Source organism: Capricornis sumatraensis, chromosome 22, assembly GCF_032405125.1.
Source record: "Capricornis sumatraensis isolate serow.1 chromosome 22, serow.2, whole genome shotgun sequence".
In the NCBI taxonomy this organism is placed as follows: Eukaryota; Metazoa; Chordata; class Mammalia; order Artiodactyla; family Bovidae; genus Capricornis; species Capricornis sumatraensis.
The window spans coordinates 33,606,375-33,626,060 of NC_091090.1; the positions used below are offsets into that span (position 1 = coordinate 33,606,375).

Below are 19,686 nucleotides of genomic sequence, written 5' to 3' on the forward strand. Positions count from 1 at the left end.
GATCTACCTGGGAATACGAAGGTTTCAGTGGGAATTTATTACTATTTAAACCCAAAACATTTTGCTACTACTTAACCTCACCTCCTTCCCCATTCTTTCCTTTGTATTTTAAAACCAAACATGCTAAAATCTGTTGATGCCAGTTGAAATGCCCAAGCACAGAACCGCAGCTGGAACCCGTTTCTAAATTCGAAGCTGCTGCCATTTGGGGATAGGAACAACTTCGCCTTTCCGAAACCTCGGATACGGGGGCTACTGCTCCAGATACACGCAACCACAGGTGCGCCCTCGAAAATGCTCAACCTGTGTTTACCGCGACAGAAAGTGGAGCAAAGCACGCTCGGAGTAATAAAATCTTGGTTAAAACGGACATATCTTTTTGTGAGACACAGTCTTTCAAACCACTTGCCTTGGGAAGGAGCCTTCTCTTCCCCAGGGCCTGAAGAAAGTGCAGCAGCGAGGGCACTTTCCACCTCTGCGCCTCTCCATTGAGATCCATCTCCAAATGATCCTCTTCTGTCTTCTTCTGCTTGCCTCTCTTTCTCTTTTCTGCCCCGCATCAGCTTCATCCTTTTCTCCTCCAAGAACCAAGTTACTCTCCCTTCTCCAACCTTCCCTCTGCTGATTCCACTTCGCAACGCTCGTCTCTCCAGTATGGTAATAATATAACCCAACCGGGCACCTGTCTTCCCATCCCCATTCCCTCCCCTGCCAGAAGGTTTGGGATTTTTGTCCAAAAATTGTAGACTAACGATGGCACCCATGTTTGCCTAAAGATGGAAAGTGTTGTCCTTTTCCGCCGTGGGGACTGATGAAATTTGCTGATTTGTCAAGCTTTGGAACGTTTTAGGAAAAACGAATCTGTTTCACAGGTTGCGCGCAGCTTCCCTTGCACTCTCCTCTGCGCAAATAACTCGATCTGAGAGACGCTACAACAGGAGCGCTCACATTTCTCCTCTTTCCTCTGTCCGCGGCCTCTCTTGTACTGTCTATAACATCAAAGCTGTAGCGTCGTGGTAACAAAGCCGCTGTCATATTCCAAGTCCAGGTGGCGAATGCAGGAGTTTGCAAGACTACAAGACTGCCTGAGACACACACTCCTCACTCTTTGTTTCGGTCAAGTATTGTGAATTAAATCACCTCTTGTCTTTAACTCACACCTGGACCAACGTCCGCTTGGCTGTACTCCGGGAACCCGTCTTTTTATTCCAAGTACTACTTTTTAACAAAGATCATGGCATCTGGTCCCGTCACTTAATGGGAAATAGATGAGGAAACAGTGGAAACAGTGTCAGACTTTATTTTGGGGGGGCTCCAAAATCACTGCAGATGGTGATTGCAGCCATGAAATTAAAAGATGCTTACTCCTTGGAAGAAAAGTTATGACCATCCTAGATAGCATATTGAAAAGCAGAGTCATTACTTTGCCAACAAAGGTCGGTCTAGTCAAGGCTATGGTTTTTCCTGTGGTCATGTATGGATGTGAGAGTTGGACTGTGAAGAAAGCTGAGCACCGAAGAATTGATGTTTTTGAACTGTGGTGTTGGAGAAGACTCTTGACAGTCCCTTGGACTGCAAGGAGATCCAACCAGTCCATTCTGAAGGAGATCAGTCCTGGGTGTTCTTTGGAAGGACTGATGCTAAAGCTGAAACTCCAATACTTTGGCCACTTCGTGCGAAGAGTTGACTCATTGGAAAAGACTCTGATGCTGGGAGGGATTGGGGGCAGGAGAAGAAGGGGCTGACAGTGGATGAGATGGCTGGATGGCATCACGGACTCGATGGATGTGAGTCTGAGTGAACTCCGGGAGTCAGTGATGGACAGGGAGGCCTGGCGTGCTGCAATTCATGGGGTCGCAAAGATTCGGACACGACTGAGCGGCTGAACTGGACTGAACTGTTTTGCATCTTTTTGGTAGCTGTGGGCAAGGGAAGACTTTCTAAAGGGGAGATCTGATGACATAACAGAAGATTCAGTTCTGGGACTCTCCCTCGTGGTGAACTGGAACTGGCACAAGAGGCAGTTGGGAAAACCGCCCCTTATGGGGAAGAGGATTGTGGAAAGATCTAAAGGTTCTTTGGTCCAGAATAAATTTCTCTTTTGCCTGCCCTAGACGTAAGACAAGAGTTCAGCCCAGAGGTTTCAGAAATAGAAGAACTGAAAATAATGGAGGTGTTTATCTTGCCATTTCTGCTTTACTGACTATGCCAAAGCCTTTGACTGTGTGGATCACAATAAACTGTGGAAAATTCTGAAAGAGATGGGAATACCAGGCCACCTGACCTGCCTCTTCAGAAACCTATATGCAGGTCAGGAAGCAACAGTTAGAACTGGACATGGAACAACAGACTGGTTCCAAATAAGAAAAGGAGTACATCAAGGCTGTATATTGTCACCCTGCTTATTTAACTTATATGCAGAGTACATCATGAGAAACGCTGGGCTGGAAGAAGCGCAAGCTGAAATCAAGATTGCCAGGAGAAATATCAATCACCTCAGATATGCAGATGACACCACCCTTATGGCAGAAAGTGAAGAGGAACTCAAAAGCCTCCTGATGAAAGTGCAAGAGGAGAGTGAAAAAGTTGGCTTAAAGCTCAGCATTCAGAAAACGAAGATCATGGCATCTGGTCCCATGACTTCATGGGAAATAGATGGAGAAACAGTGGGAACAGTGTCAGACTTTATTTTTTAGGGCTCCAAAATCACTGCAGATGGTGATTGCAGCCATGAAATTAAAAGAGGCTTACTCCTTGAAAGGAAAGTTATGACCAACCTAGATAGCATATTGAAAAGCAGAGACATTACCTTGCCAACAAAGGTCCGTCTAGTCAAGGCTATGGTTTTTCCAGTGGTCATGTATGGATATGAGAATTGGACTGTGAAGAAAGCTGAGTGCCGAATAATTGATGCTTTTGAACTGTGGTGTTGGAGAAGACTCTTGAGAGTCCCTTGGACTGCAAGGAGATCCAACCAGTCCATTCTAAAGGAGATCAGTCCTGGGTGTTCTTTGGAAGGACTGATGCTAAAGCTGAAACTCCAATACTTTGGCCACTTCGTGCGAAGAGTTGACTCATTGGAAAAGACTCTGATGCTGGGAGGGATTGGGGGCAGGAGGAGATGGGGACGATAGAGGATGAGATGGCTGGATAGCATCACTGACTCGATGGACATGAGTTTGAGTAAACTCCAGGAGTTGAAGATGGACAGGGAGGCTTGGCGTGCTGCAATTCCTGGGGTCGAAAAGAGTCGGACACGGCTGAACGACTGAACTGAACTGAATTGAACTTATCTTACCAACACCTTTCTCCAATGATTTTTAAAAAATAACAAGGGACAGTATCAGAGCACTCTGATGCAAGGGGGTGTAGCTCAGTGGTAGAGCGCGTGCTTAGCATGCACAAGGCCCTGGGTTCAATCCCCAGCACCTCCACAAGTTCCATGTGTTTCCCACACTGCTGAGATTCTTCCATCGCGGTGGTTTCTGTACACAGATCTTTTTAACTTGTGTAACATTTAATTATGGGGCTTGACATTCCTTGGATCTCCCAAGGAAGTGATGGGACCAGATGCCATGATCTTCGTTAAAAAGTAATACTTGAAGTAAAAAGGCGCGTTCCCGGAGTACAGCCAAAGGGACGTTGGTCCGGGTGTGAATTAAAGACAAGAGGTGAATTAATTCACAGTACTTGACCGAAACAAAAAGTGAGGAGTATGTGTCTCAGGCAGTCTTGTAGTCTTGCAAACTCCTGCATTCAGCAACTGGACTTGGAACATGACAGCGGCTTTGTTACCACGACGCTACAGCTTTGGTTTTATAGACAGTACAAGAGAGGCTGCAACATTTGGAAACCGTTTTCTCTTTCCATCTGGATCTAAATTCCCCAGGAAACTTTTCAGATTCTGCTCTTTTGTACCTTTCTTCTAGCATTTCCAATTGGGGTTCATAGCCAAAAGCATTGGAGGTGCAGGCCCCTTGATGTGATGATGTGGGCAATCTGCCATCCAGAGGAGGTTACCAAGAGAAGGAGCAAAACGTTCAGGCTTCCAGCTGAGAGCACTTGAGTTAACATGGGCATGCATGTCATGGCTGAGGCTTCACAGTACTAAGGTTCAGATACTCCCTTCTCCTGGAAACGTGTATCCAAAATATGGACTGTCTCACGGGTTACAGTGGCCAGAGAGTTCTTTATGGGAACTTCTGATGTCTCACGGCTTTTGACAGCTGCCTGAGAGATTCGCCAGGGGAGTGGAAGGGCTGCACGCCAAATAGAGCGAGGATAATGAAGAGCAAAAGGAAAAATACCCTGAGAATCTATGGTTGGCAAAATGGAAAAAGGTGGCCTAAGCTATTTTTCACTTCTTTGTCTACTCACCCATGTCAGGAGTCTAGAGAATGAAAGACAAAGAAGAGAAAAAAAGAGAAAGAAAACTCATTCTTCGAATCGTTGCCCTGAAATGGTTTAGACAGCAGCATTCCAACATGCTTGAGTGGAGAAAGCCCAGAGATGGCCTTGGTGGGAAGGGGCTTTGTGGCTTGGCTCCTTTGAACATCTATCCAGGGTTTGAATCCAGAGGAAGCTGAGCTTCTGATGGATCCCTACTTCCTTGTGATTTTGAATGAACTAGGAGTCAGGTTTTAGTTTCTCCAAATGATGGAAATTAGACACTATTTTAAAATTTTTGACTTCATGTTTTAGAACGTCCTCTTCTACAAAAGTTATCTTGCAAAGTCTTTCATAAAGAAAAATGGAACAATTTTTGTACATTCTCCCAACACTCAACTTGCACAGAAAACGAAGTGCAGAGCAACAATGTTCAGTAGTTTGTGCTGATTTCTAAAAAAGTGGTTTCTGTTTGCTTGTTTTGTTAAATACAAGCAATTTATATATCTCTTCTTATTTTCACCCAAACACCTTTGGCCACATCTTCTGGGCCATCAGTATGGTGTTACATGAGGTGTTGTTAATTCATTCAATAACAAGAAGAGAAAAGTGAAGTTCAGTGAGGAAATGTAGAAGGTAAGGAATCTAAATCTGCTGTTCGCAGGGCTTCTGAGATTTTACTTTAGTCAGGTGTTTTGGTTGAGGGGGTGGTGGGGAGTAAGTGAGTGTCTTCTAGTACACATTTTGTGTAAATTTCCTGTGGAAGTCGATTTAATATGGAATAAAATGAGCATGAGCTAGTTCTTTCAAATCATATTCTAAACGTTTGCATGGCAAAGGTTTTACTAAGTGCCACCTCACCTTGGGCCAACTTCCATTCACTCACCAAGAAATACTAGGGGTCTGTTGCCTTGTACCCTATCTCAGGTTCTCTGCAGCCCAGGCAGGAATGACAGGCGTGGGCGCGGCAGCGGGAGCTGGGGAAAGAAAGGCATAAGGAAACCAGAGGGAAGCTTTTCTGTTCCTCCCCTCTTAGACCAGCCAGTGCTCAAAAACTAAGAAAACTTGGAGGAACTGCTTATTTGTTCTTATTTGCTTCCTTTCCCCGTCCTGCCATGTAGGGATCCTTTCAAATGGGGCCCAAAATGAGGGTCAGTTAATACGACTGCAGACTTGGTGCTTCTGACAGAGGAAATGCCAATGAGTGTGGTTCCTTATTTTCTTCTCTTCCTTCTTTTTTTCCTTCTGTGAAAGCCCGCGTTGGATGGCACCAACGTCCTTGGAGTAGAAATGGTGTAATATTAAAGTGAATCCATTGGGCTACATTAAAAAAAAAAAAAAAAGGCAAAGGAAACGTGGCAAAATGTGTAAAAAAATCAAAAGACTGGATGAGGAAAAATCGCAGATGGAGGAGCCGGGGGTTGAACCCGGGGCCTCGTACATGCGAAGCACGCGCTCTACCACTGAGCTACACCCCCTGCTACTGAGGAGCTCTTTGGGGATCATTTATAAAATATTACTTTTCTTTTGAGATTGGATTTATTTTCTGGTGGAGAAAATCCATTGGGTTTAATTCCACCGCTTGTTAACTTACTAGCGGCTTCAGTAAAGTTATAGTCCGATTGACGGAGTTTCTAGATTCTAGGACTTTCCCGCTCCTGTTAGCCTTCTCCAAGGTTCACTCAGAGGAAATAAGTGACAATTGCTTTCTTTCACCAGAAAAGGTCACAAATTTCCAACACAAATCTTCAGCAGTACCGGCTCTGATGAAGTGCTTTACAGAGGCAGCCGAACTGAACGCCACACCAGGTAGGGTGGGATGCTCGGCCAACGTCCTTTTCCCAGCTGACTCGTATTCTTCCCTTACACACCACCACGTGTTCTGAGCTTGTCTTCAATTCTGATTCTAAGCCAGGGGTCCCGCACCTCTTGAGGGCTGTTCTCAAAGGACTTGGGTGGGGGGAAGCTTTAAGGTTCTATCAATTTAAAAACAACAACAACAACAAAACCTGACAAGGGAATTCCCTGGAGGTCCCGTAGTTAGGACTCCGTGCTTTCGGTGCCGAAGATGCGGGGTTTAGCCCTGGTGGGGGAGTTAAGATATCCTAGATATCCTAGGGCGGCCAAACGGAGAAGGCGCTGGCACCCCACTCCGGTACTCTCGCCTGGAAAACCCCATGGGTGGAGGAGCCTGGTGGGCTGCAGTCCATGGGCTCGCTACCAGTCGGACACGACTGAGCGACTTCACTTTCACTTTTCACTTTCCTGCATTGGAGAAGGAAATGGCAACCCACTCCAGTGTTCTTGCCTGGAGAATCCCAGGGATGGGGGAGCCTGGTGGGCTGCTGTCTGTGGAGTCGCACAGAGTCGGACACAACTGGAGTGACTTAGCAGCAGTAGCAGCAGGGCGGCCAAAAACAATAACAACAAAAAGCACTGACATTTTTCTAATCTGGGGGAAGAAAGGGCAAACGCCGGGTGCTGAAACAAGATTGGGGAACCTAGCAAACTGTCAAACTGGTTTCCCTGAGAGAACCCATTATCATAATGCGAACACCTATCACAAACATAGATACTTTTTAAAAAGAACCCTAGAAATCTTCAGAACACGACAATTGAGGCGGTCCTCGAATTGGAAAGCAAAGCAGATAGAAGTGACCGTGCAGGAAAGAGCAGAGTAATCCCTCTTTTTTCCACTGGGGTTCTTTCAGCTTCCATAACAAGTCCAAAGCCTTATACTGTACATCTTTATAGTGATGTTTCCATCATTTTGACGGAAGTAACTCAGGAAGCTTTTCATTTAATCGCTTGAAAACACTGGACAAAGTATTTATTGGTGAAGGCAGGGACTATGGAAGCACTCGATTCTGAATTTTCTTGGTTTAGCCTTCTAAGCCCTTTTCTTGAGCAAGTGAATTCAGAAGCATTTGCATCAGGGAGACATGTTACAGGAAGGAGAATTTGTTTTGACACAAACTATGGGCTTTTCAAATCATGGGAAAAGGTTCCCGATTTTAGTCGAAACCTTTAAAGCTCTTCCAAACTGAGCTACGTTGACCAAGCCTCTACTGTCCTTACGAATAATTTTTTCTACTTAAAGTCTGAAAAGCATGACATTCCTTGAGACATGCTGTTGCCTTGTTCCCTCACTTTGAGAAAGTTGGGGTTTGATATCCTGCCGCCTTTGGTAATTTCAACTACTAGCAACAATCCATGTGAGAGGGAAGTGGGAGGAGAGAAAAATCAGTGGGTAGGTTTTCTGTTTCTCAGCCTTCAGTCTTTCAACTGGCACAGACACGGCTGAGAATACAAAGGAATCTGTTAGCAAAAATTGACTATGAGCCTCTTTCCCTTTCCTTTGTATCCTTCTTTTTCTTTCCTGTTCCTTGGTAAACTGTTTCATATAACAAAAGGGGGCATGGGCTCACTCTCTTATTTCCTCTTATCTTACTTGTGCTGATGCAGTTAGGTTGATAGATGTCAGGGTCATAGAGTTGAAATAGATCAGCTTAAAGGCAATCTTTTGGGTAATGGATTTACTTGGGATGTGAGAAGGGGTAAAAATGATAAAAGAAAAATTTTTAATGGGGAAAGGTGGATGTATTCTTGAAATACGGTATTGATGAGGAAAGGAAAAAGCAATAATGGAGTCCAAGATTCCCTGGACTCCCATAACATGCTTAGCTTATGTTCTGTTAGTAAGCTACATACCACGTGGACCCTATACTTCAGTAAATCCTATAACTGATGACTGCCTGATTCTTATTGAGGAGTCATTTTTCTTTTTCTCCTACACTGTCTCCAATTTTTATACAGAAGCCAGATGGAACTTGGCTTTCTTCCAGGAATGTCTTCAGAGCACGTTAGGGTGTTGCCAACTTCTCACATCTGCTGTTGGCTTTGACTGGATTCTGAGAAGCAGGGTATTGGGGGCAAATCCAGGGCTACAATAGAATGAGAACGCATAAATGTATACAATTCAGTGATGTTTTGCTCTGTCCTAATTGAGACAAGAAGGCAACTTTCGAGGTTCTTTCAAGGATCAGCTAGATAAATAAAACAGTGAATTGAATGATGGAAGGCAAGGGAGAAACTTGGTGGATGCTGATAGACTAATACAGGATTAGGGCTCTTTTTGAAGTCCAACACTTAGGAAGACTTGCAAGTAGATTGGTTTATGCAGATATGGATGTATTTCACAAAGCTAGTAAAAATAGAGAAAGTGGTGGGAATTCTGTTTGTTGTTATTATTGGTTTGTTGAGTTATTTTTGCATAAGGAACATAAGGTGGGACAATAAAAGGGAAATAAAGTTGAGTTGGGGTTTGTACATAGCATATTTTAAATGCCTACAAGATAGCCTCTTGAGGATGTCTACCTACACATATTATGTATATAACCTAAAGCTGGAATTCTGTGGACATCTCTGAACCTCAGGTTCATACATCTATGTGGCTAGGAGTAGATGGCCCTCCAAAGCAGGTAGAGTGAGAACTTAAAGCTACACATTAAGACATGGAGGTAATGGAGTTTCCCTAGCAGTTCAGCAGTTAAGACTGCTTCCACTGAAGGGGCTACAGGTTTGAACCATCACGACATGGCTGAAAAAGGTTCTAATAGATAAGGAGGTTATTATTAATACATGAGATTGCATCTAGGTTGATTTCATTCTTTTTTTGGTTTAAACTGGTTATTGCTGTCCTAAAATTTTCTTAGAAGAAGACCAATAAAAGTCCTATTTTCTATCATCAGCTTCCAGGCAAAGTGATCATTTCTGCAGAAACTGCACATCTCTTAAGCCATCTGTAAAAGAAAACAACATCAATCCCACCAGTCCCCAAAGGACAACTTTGAGCAGAAATACTGTTCATGGACTCTGGTTTATTGAAAGGGAATGTCTCCTGCCCGACAGCACACACCTGCTGCTGAACATCTGTTTCTCAACTCTTCGAGAATTCAGTGGAAAGGATGGGAAGGAAACAGAGAGATGGGTGACTTTGTAGAAGCCAAGACCTCTCCATTACTTGAATTTATTTTAAAGTCAGATGTTCTCTAATGGCAGAGGAGGAACATCACTTTGTTTCCAAAATCAAAGCAGGTCAGTGGTGGACCTTTCTTTGTCTTTTTCCAAGCTCTTACTGGAGAAACAGGAGCCCTCGTTGGAATTCGTGTGTTCTCTTCCAGGTATATGATAAAAGTTCAGGAATAATTGTCTATCTAAGGCATTCGGTTTGCAGTCCAAAGTGTTTTCTCCAGGAATGGTTGGAATCCTGATCACAGCACCGTCATTTTTTTCATGACTACTATCTTTAGGATTTTTCAGGCTAACTAAATTGCGCAAGGGTTTCTTTCCACTCCCCTACCCCCCTACCTTACTTTGGATCTTCCTTCTCTTAAGTTGTGTTGTTAAGATAGTCTAGGTGAAAAAGCTGGTTAAACTGGTGACGTTCCTGGATGTGGAATAAGACTATTCTTTTTTGTTTGTTTGTTTTCTTCTCTTGTTTCTTCCTTCTGCTGTTCTAGCAAGAATATTTACTTTCCATGTGAGGGGGGGAAAGTAAGGAAAGGTGGAAAAGTAGGAGAGCAGAGTCCGCAGGACTGAAGGAACATATATAACGTATATTAAAGAGCACGGGGAAAAGATGGAGATGCCGGGGATTGAACCCGGGGCCTCATGCATGCAAAGCATGCGCTCTACCACTGAGCTACATCCCCCTATAACAGCCCTCTCTTATTTCCATATATTAGGAAATAAACCCATTTTCTGTATTCTTTGACAAGACTATTTTGTCAGAATATCTATTCCGCTAATTCGGAGACTTCTACAATTTTTAAATCAGTTTTTTGATGAATGGTTTTTGCCCAAGTATAGTAAATTCTGAATCCAAACTGTTACTATTCCTGCTCTTAGTTTCTTCTTAGCCGGGTCAGACCTAGGCCAAAAGACTATGGCAGAGTAGACGGAATGGCATAAAAGACAGCTCACTAGAAATCATCGCCAGGAAGCAGAAAACTGATCCCACGTCAACAAAAATTAATCAATTTCTCAGCATCTTTGAAGATTATGCAAGAATGAACAAAAAGAAAAGAAAAAAATAAGGAACTCTAAGAAATTTTAAAAATATATTTTCCTGTAATATTCTGAGCCGTGTCAGAGGAGAAGAAAATTTTCCAACGAATCCCTATGATTTTCCTGTCTCTCACCTTCTCCTACCATCCCACATCGCCAGGAATTGAATGCAAGTGCCATTCACAGAAGACATTCCAAACTTTTTGGGTGGGTAAATATTGTGGATCATTAACAACACTTGAGAAGCCTGAAACATTCTAAAAATGGGTAGAAAACCAATCTCAATTTTGAAAAAATAGATGTTTGGAAAACTCATCTTTGGGGAGCCGAAATAGCTCAGTTGGGAGAGCGTTAGACTGAAGATCTAAAGGTCCCTGGTTCGATCCCGGGTTTCGGCAGTTTGAGTGTTTTAGTTTATATCCGAAAGGAGGGAACCATTATAACACCTCCGGATCTTGTACTTGACGTCCGATGAGCTTGAGCAAAGGAAATACCCTCAGTGAGAGTGGCCCAGGTGCTTCTCCTTTGTGTGCACAGCGATTGCAATGCTCTGTGGGTTTTGGTGTGCAAGATGGATAGTGAAGTTCATGCTTATAATTTACGATGCTAATTTTGCTTAATTATAGCGACATCAAGCAGCAAATTTTAAAATACCATAAAAGGTCGAGAGAGTGAAGAAAAAATAAAGTTAAATTTATGTTTTACTATCTTTGCTGATAACTTTCCCCTGTTTTTTAAGTAAGGGAACCTATATTTTCATTTTGCCCTTGTCCCATACATATGTACCAGGCCCTAACTTTTACATGAAATTAGGATTGGAATACCTGAGATAACATTGTAAGAAAAATCCTGAGGCAAGATGTGGTTTGTATATCCAAAAGGAAACATCAAGAAAATAGGCAGTGTACTAAAACCATGGTCCTGCGCTTTGCTTTCTTAATATAGCCCGGGATCGTGCGGATGTACCAAAATCAGTTCCATTTTGTTTCCAAAACCTTTGGAAACTACCTATTCTGTCCAAAACTGGAGGGTGGAAGGAGATTGAAGATAGGGGAAAAAACCCTGCCAAAACCGAATTTTAAGAGCAAAAGGTATACCTGGGAAAAGGTCCAGGTCACAACCAGGAAGGCCCCGCTGGGATTCGAACCCAGGATCTCCTGTTTACTAGACAGGCGCTTTAACCAACTAAGCCACGGAGCCCACGTTGCAGCCCCTGTCTGGTTTTGTTCTGTCAGAGAATGCTTACATATTAATGTATTTCAGAATAGGGTCTGAGATGAGTACGATATATTCGTCTCTTTTTAAGAAGACGGAGGGGAAAAAGGGAGAGGGGGAGATACGAGTTTAAGGGTTTAAAAAATTTTTTTTGACGTAATCCTAAGTCATTTTATCTTCCGTTTTACTTTGCAGTTTCATTCCGACCTTTCTTACCTGTGCAAGATCCCTAACTTTCTCTGGAAAATATATATGAAAATATATCAGTATTACTTGATATATGCTTAATATATTATTAATAGATAAAATTAAAATATATTAACATTAATGTTATGATAATAGCAAAGTCACCTATAAGCAACCTTCCAAGGTTGAAAGAAAAATTACATAAATGCTATAGACTAACGTCAGTAGCACCCAGACCTGGAAAATAGTTTGAGAAGTTGATGAAAGCATAGATTTTTGGACCCACCACACAATTCCTGAATGAAGTAAAAATAAGGCAGGAATCTTTGTAATTTAAAAGCTTCTTCAGATTATACTGATGGCCAGCTAGGTTAAAGAACCACCATTGATCAAGAAGGTAGAGTAAGTGCAAATAAGGCAACCTGGTGACAAGTTTCATCTGGAAGAGGTAGGTTAGGAAAGGGAGAGGTTGGGCAGAACGACTCCTGGAGTCTTGAAGAAAGGCAGGCAACAGAAGCTGGGGAATTTACCACAGTATATCACATTTACAATAACCAGGCTTGGCTTAGAAACAATAGTAATGAGGCAGAAAGAGAGAACTACAAAATTTTGAGCAGGGGAGAAAAGATGATAACTTGCACATGATGAAAATGGAATAAAGAGCTTTGATTCCAGAAGTTTAGCGCTAACTTCCTTGGATAGTAACCACCAGTATTCAAAGCTTGTTAAGGGTTCCATAAAACTTTTTTATATTGGGTCAGTTACACAGATATCAGATTCTAAAACTGTCAGTTCAATTCAGTTCAGCCACTCAATCATGTCCAACTCTTTGCACCCCCATGGACTGCAGCATGCCAGGCTTCCCTGTCCATCACCAACTCCCCCAGCTTGCTCAAACTCATGTCCAACCAGTCAGTGAGGCCATCCAAACATCTCATCCTCTGTCGTCCCCTTCTCCTCCTGCTTTCTATCTTTCCCAGTATCAGGGTCTTTTCCAGTGAGTCAGTTCTTCACATCAGGTGACCAAAGTATTGGAGTTTTAACTTCGGCATCAGTCCCTCCAATGAATATTCAGGACTGATTTCCTTTAGGATTGACTGGTTTGATCTCCTTGTCAGTGAGGTATTATAATTCATTCTGTTGGCATCTTCTTTATCTGGCCAAAGAATAGTCTTTTTTTTTTTTTTTTAAGTTAGCTGATTTGTTGTCTTAGAATTTTGTAACAGAAAGTGTAGTTTTCAACAGTTTCTTGCCTTGACATGAATGAATGAGCTCAACTCCACTGTGCGTCCTGGAGTGGAGTCCCACATGGCCTGAATCAGAAGTTCTGGCAGTAGCGCATGCTCTATCACATTCTAAGTTTGTTCTCAGTTCTTGCTACAGGCTTCATATCTTCTGAGTTTTGTTCAAATTGTATCAGAACAAAACTTCTTATCTGCACCTATTCTTCCTTATCGTTTGAAGGAGTGAAAATTTTAAGAGCAAATATGGGACGGCAGAGTAGGGTTGTCGGTGAGAACAAATCCATCCAGTTCCTCTCCCTCCAAGAATACAATAACGGGAAAGATGACACAGAAATTAGAAAGAATAAAATTAAACAGCTGAAATCTTTGAGATGGGATCACTTTTGTCTATGCAGCTGATGATGGCCATTCTCCTGCTCTGCAAAACCTTCTGCCTTTAGCTGCTGACTTCTCTAGTGTTTTCTGTGTGATTTTCTGAGGTGTACCAGGCAAGGTTTCCTTAATATATGTATATAATATGATGACAAAGATTTTAGAGCATGGAATTCCCATCCTCCCTATTTCAATTCTCTAGACAAGTCTCTTCAAAGATGGAGGACAGTGTCTGTGGTCAGAAAGCTTCTACACATGAATTAGGAAAGAGTTATTGACTAAATTTGACCATCGCCAAACTCTAGCAACAGATCCGAATACTCAGTCGGATCTCAGAATCTATTTCAGTCACATTAGAAAACTCTACATTCACTGATCCGAATACTCATTTTAATAAATTGAGGTTTGGATAGCAACAGCATCCTTGTAAGAAGTGGATTTATTGTGCAGTGTCTACTCATGCAGATAGAACTCAGATCTATAGACTTTAACATCTGATGAGTGACTGTACTGAGTTGCACTCAGTAGAGCTTGGAAGATAAGGAAAGAGTGGAAGAAAATTAGTGAGCAGGCTTTCTGCTCCTCACTCTGCAACCTGTTTCTTGAGAAAGACAGTTGAGAAAACTGGGGTAGAAAATTGTGCATGGTCTCTTTATTTTGTTCTCTTTCCACTCTTCTTTCAATTGTTTTTGCAAATGAATCAATAACTGGTTTGTGAATGTGGGTTTGTTGTGATTACTGCCCTGGGTGAACAGTATCTTCCTTTGTTGTCTCACTCCACCCAGCTTTCCTTGTTCTGACACAATCAGGTTTGGTCATGGATTCCAAAGCCCTTGGAGTAGAAATGCTTGAGTGCTTAAAGCAACCAACTAAATTAGATAGCCTCCCTTGAATGTGAGCAGTAAAAGATGAGTAAAGAAATGCAAAATCAAAAGTAAGAAAAAAGAGGAAAAAAAGAGAGGCTCAGACATGGTCCTCATGCTCGGTTGTATCTGACTCTTTGCAACATCATGGACTGTAGCCCACCAGTCTCCTCTGTCTATGGGATTTTCCAGACAAGAATACTGGAGTGAGTTGTCATTTCCTACTCCAGGGGATCTTCCCAATCCAGGGATCAAACCCACATCTCCTGTGTGTCCTGTATTAGCAGTAGCACTGAGCCACTGGAAGTCCTCAGACTTGGAGGTGGGGGGAAGCCTTAAACCTCAGACATCTTCCATGCTCTGTGATTTCTCCACAGCTCAATTACATCCACCCAGACATGTGGCTTCCAAGAAAAATTTCATGACTAATTACCTTCCTTCCTTTTCTGGATGTCCTCGAGGACCTAATAGTTGGCAGAGTAAAGTTTAGTCTCTGCAGCTCCTTTATTTCCGAACCTCCTACTCTACGTCTGATCTTACAGCTGCATCATGAGAAGGGCACTGCAGCCCAGATGAAAAGGACATAGTTACACTCAGTCTTCCCAAAGTTGATGGGCTCCAAGGGCTGCATGCCAAGGGATGCATGAGTAGCCCTTGCATCCACCAACACAGAGAAGCCCGTTATGGAACATACCTTTGAGTCTTCAAATGCTCCCTCCTTCCATTTTATTCCCCTCTGCCTACACAGACTGCAAATAAAATGGAAAAACATAATGCAGAAGGATGTGAGAAAGAGCAGTGTGCTTCCTTGAGAATTTAACTGCAGGTGGGGAAATTAGACACAAAGGATGGATTCACAATAATTACAATGAAAGGATACACAGCCAGCCCGGCACTATATCTGCAAAACTTGCAGTGACTTTTCCAAGCAGCTGCTACAGCTCTGGTTCTTAAAGACACAGAAGACAGAAAGAAAGGAGGAGGAAAACAAAGCATTCCTGAGAGCTAGCTATTATAGAGTTTTGGGGTTTTTTAGTTTTTTGTTTTTTCCTTTTTTTCCAAACGGAGTTTTCTCAGCAATGAGGAGAATGCAGAGGAGATTTGCAACTAGGAAAAATGAATTAATGAAAAATGAATTAATTGATTATATATCCAGTAGCTAGGTCTATGTTTGGGTGGTTCATTACTTAAGCTTTTAAAGTTTTAGTTAGGGAAACAGTGTTCAAATCCCTAGGGGTTCAGTATTGGACTGTTTGCACTTATTCTCCAGTTATTGGTTGTGTCGGGATATGACTCCAGTTATTTTTAACTGGTAGAAAGCAACTGAAATGTTGTCTGCTCTTAAAGTTCTGAGTATTTGCAGTAGGATCCTTTGCCCTTCCCTTTACCCTCATGGTTGGTAAACTATTGCCTGTGAACTAAGAATGGTTTTGGAACATTTCCCAAATTTGTATGTCATGCTTGTGCAATGGGCCATGCTCACTTTCTCTATATCTTTCCAGTTTTAATATGTGTGCTGCTGAAAGAGCAACATTTTTATTTTAAAAGGTCGAAAAATGCAATAGTATTTCATGAGACAGGAACCTTATATGAAATTCAAATTTAGGTGTTCATATATACAGTTTTATTTGAACACAACAACCTCATTCATTTACACATCATCTATGGCTGTTTGGGGGCTAAAATGTAGAGTAGTTGTAATAGAGATGGTACAGGGCACCTTTTCCCTTCCCACTGCTGCTGTGCACACTACACATTGCACTCACTCAGTGATGATTCCTCAAGTTTTTCAGTGTCACACACATAATATTTTATTATTTAAAAAAATTAGCAGTAGTTACACATCATTTAAAGACAATAAAAGCTGACCTCAACCGTGAGCTCCTTTGGCTGAACCACTTGTTGTCCAGTCTAAGTCATATCCGACTCTGTCATGACCCCTCATGCACTGCAGCACGCCAGGCTTCCCATGACACTGGAAACCACGATACTGCATCGTGTCTGGGCTTTAACATACTGAAGGGATTAGGGTATCATGAGCATCATCCCAGTGAGCATCTCCTCCTTTCTCACAGGAAGACAAATCATCCTCGGTATTCACTAAAATACCGAGCTTGCCAAAACCTGGGGTTGAACCAAGGACCTTTAAGATCTTCAGTCTAATTCTCTCCCAGCTGAGCTATTTCAGCCACCTGAAAAAGAAAGAGCCTCTGACCTTTCTTTTTCAATGTTTAGATTGTCAACTTTGGTTTTTGGAAGGGTTCAAGTTCCTAAAGCATGGTTGGCCAATATATTTGCCCACCCAGAAGACTTGGAATATACGATTTTCCATGTATGCCAGTTGGATACAATTCCTGGCAGCAGGGATGAATAAGTAAAAATGGAGACATTTAAAGAGAGGTGTTAGGGAGATATTCAGTGGAAAGCCTTTCTGCTCCTCTGTATCCTGTAGACACTGTTCAGAAGTAATGGAACCTATAGGCAATATTTTGGAGAATCCCTTATTTTTCTCTTCTTTTTGATCCATACTCTTACATAATCTCCAAAAATGATGAGAAATGTTATCCAGTGATGCTATAAATTTGCTAAAAGAATAGAATATGCAACAGCATTACCAGGCTACTAAACACTTGTCACCATACTCCACCTGACAGGACAACAACTGTCACAAAAATTAGAAAATTTGAAATGACACATCTCATTGCAACAGTATTTCTTCACACACACACAAGAATGTTTTTAATGAAGATGAGGTTGCAATCAAATCAGTCTCTGACTGGCTCCTTTGTAAATCTTTCAAGGAAACCCATTTACCATGGCAAAGAAATTAAAGTGTTTACTTATAGTATCCAAAAGAAATATGCCTAGAGAAAACAAACTTAAGACCACTAATCTTTGAGTAAAAACAGCTGATTGAGAATTGAGGACAGTGGAAGCAAAATCAAGAGTTCATTTTAAAAAGAAGGCAAATGATGTGACATTTTCATTGTCTCTTGATGAGTCAGTCTACAGATGTTCCTGACATTATTCAGATGCTTATTCAGGGAGGCAATGTCATTTTTAAGTGACTGAAGACATAATATGCATGAACAGTCTATGTGGAAAAACTCCAGGTGAGACTTTTTTTGTGGGAATTTGAACAAACAATTCATTACAATCTACTGCAATATGTTATAACTGGTAGTGGTGAAATTGTGAAGGGAACAGAAAAAGTTTTAAAACTTGTGAGAAAGGGAAGCCTAGTGGGCCTCTTTGAATTTTGGAGGGTAGTGGTGAAGTCAATCCTCCCAGCAGGCCTGACTTCACGTAGGGCACGCAATTGTTCATTTTATTTGAAGGATAGCTGTAGCATAGGGATCCACACTAATTCATGACAGGTGACTAATAGTTTGACTGACTGATGCTTGGAAGGAAAATTGCTGAAAAGTGAGGACAGAGAGGTTTGATAAAGAGACAGATGGACGTGCTCAGTCACTCACTCCGGTCTTTGCAGCCCCATGAACTGTAGCCTTCCAGGCTCCTAAGGCAGATGGATAGATTTTACTAAATGTGCAGAGTCTAAGAATATTTATTTTCCATGTGATGCGCTCCAAGAGAAACCTCCTAAGAAGGGGATCCTAATAGACAGCTGGACAAGATAACCAATTCTGTTGATGTTTGGGAACTTAGCTTCTCCTTAGCCATCACTGTCCTTTCCCAGTGGAATTATGAAAACAATGGCCACAGTGACAAAATGGAAGTCGTGTATAGCTCAGTAACATGGACTTCCATACACCAAAATAGATCAGATTGAAGCCACTGCAAAGTGACTAAACTACCAACATACTTAAAACATAAGTAGCATTAACATCATAAAATGAAATAAATTCAAAACAAAAAGAGTTTGGAAGGAAGATTGAATTAAAAGTTCAATCAGTTCAGTTCAGTTCAGTTGCTCAGTCCTGTCCAACTCTTTGTGACTCCATGGACTGCAGCATTCCAGGTCTCCCTGTCCATCACCAACTCCCAGAGTTTACTCAAACTCATGTCTGTTGAGTCAGTGATGCCATCCAACCATCTCATTGTCTGTCATCCCCTTCTCCCACCTTCAATCTTTACCAGCATCAGGTGGCCAAAGTATTGGAGTTCCAGCTTTCACCATCAGTCCCTCCAATGAATATTCAGGACTGATTTACTTTTGGACTGACTTGCAGTCCAAGGGACTCTCAAGAGTCTTCTCCAAGCCACAGTTCAAAAGGATCAATTCTTTGGCTGTTCACTTTTCTTTATAGTCCAACTCTCACTCCACTCATGGTTACTGGAAAAACTGTAGCTTTTACTAGATGAATTTTTGTTGGCAAAATAATGCTTTTTAATATGCTGTCCAGGTTGGTCATAACTTTTATTCCAAGGAGCAAGTGTCTTTTAATTTCATGGCTGTAGTCACCATCTGCAGTGATTTTGGAGCCCAGAAAAATGAAGTCTGTCAGTTTCCATTGTTTCCGCATCTATTTTCCTTGAAGTGCTGGGACCAGATGCCATGATCTTAGTTTTCTGAATGTTGAGTTTTAATCCAACTTTTTCACTCTTCTCTTTCACTTTTACCCAGAGGCTCTTTAGTTTTTCTTTGCTTTCTGCCATAAGGGTGGTGTCATCTGCATATCTGAGGTTATTGATATTTTTCCTGGCAATTTTGATTCCAGTTTATGCTTCATCCAGCCTAGCATTTTGCATGATGTACTCTGCATATAAGTTAAATAAACAGGGTGACAATATGCAGCCTTGACGTACTTCTTTCCTGATTTGGAACCAGTCTGTTGTCCCAGGTCCAGTTCTAACTGTTCCTTCCTGACCTGCATACAGATTTCTCAGGAGGCAGATAAAGTGGTCTGGTATTCCCGTCTCTTGAAGAATTTTCCACAGTTTGTTGTGATCCACAAAGTCAAAGTCTTTGGCATAGTCAGTAAAGCAGAAGTAGATGTTTTTCTGGAACTCTCTTGCTTTTTTGATGATCCAACGGATGTTAGCAATTTGATCTCTGGTTCCTCTGCCTTTTCTAAATCCAGCTTGAACATCTGGAAGTTCATGGTTCATGTAGTGTTGAAGCCTGGCTTGGAGAACTTTGAGCATTACTTTGCTAGTGTGTAGCTTAGTTGGTAAAGACTCTGCCTGTAATGCAGGCAGACCCAGGTTCAATCCCTGGATCAGGAAGATCCCCTGGAAAAGGTAATGACAACCCACTCCAGTATTCTGGCCTGGAGAATTCCATGGACAGAGGACTTGACAGGTACAGTCAATGGGATCGCAAAAAGTTGGACACGACTGTGTGACTAACTTTCCTTCCCTTTTGGTAGGGTGAGATGAGTGCAATT

General features: G+C 42.0%; 1 protein-coding gene and 6 non-coding genes across 7 annotated transcripts in view; 3 read left to right on the forward strand and 4 right to left on the reverse strand.

Annotated features, from left to right (window-relative positions):
• LOC138069278 (zinc finger protein 184-like) overlaps positions 1-19,686 on the forward strand; it is a 1,142,341-nt gene that overhangs the window by 102,819 nt on the left and 1,019,836 nt on the right. The gene's annotated exons all lie outside the window — the stretch shown is intronic.
• Positions 3,363-3,434, forward strand: TRNAA-AGC (transfer RNA alanine (anticodon AGC)). Its single transcript has one exon. It is a non-coding gene; the product is annotated as a tRNA-Ala (tRNA).
• Positions 5,793-5,864, reverse strand: TRNAA-CGC (transfer RNA alanine (anticodon CGC)). The gene has a single exon. It is a non-coding gene; the product is annotated as a tRNA-Ala (tRNA).
• TRNAA-UGC (transfer RNA alanine (anticodon UGC)) lies at positions 10,029-10,100 on the reverse strand. The gene has a single exon. It is a non-coding gene; the product is annotated as a tRNA-Ala (tRNA).
• TRNAF-GAA (transfer RNA phenylalanine (anticodon GAA)) lies at positions 10,781-10,853 on the forward strand. Its single transcript has one exon. It is a non-coding gene; the product is annotated as a tRNA-Phe (tRNA).
• TRNAT-AGU (transfer RNA threonine (anticodon AGU)) lies at positions 11,582-11,655 on the reverse strand. The gene has a single exon. It is a non-coding gene; the product is annotated as a tRNA-Thr (tRNA).
• LOC138069877 (U6 spliceosomal RNA) lies at positions 15,760-15,866 on the reverse strand. The gene has a single exon (XR_011144140.1). It is a non-coding gene; the product is annotated as a U6 spliceosomal RNA (small nuclear RNA).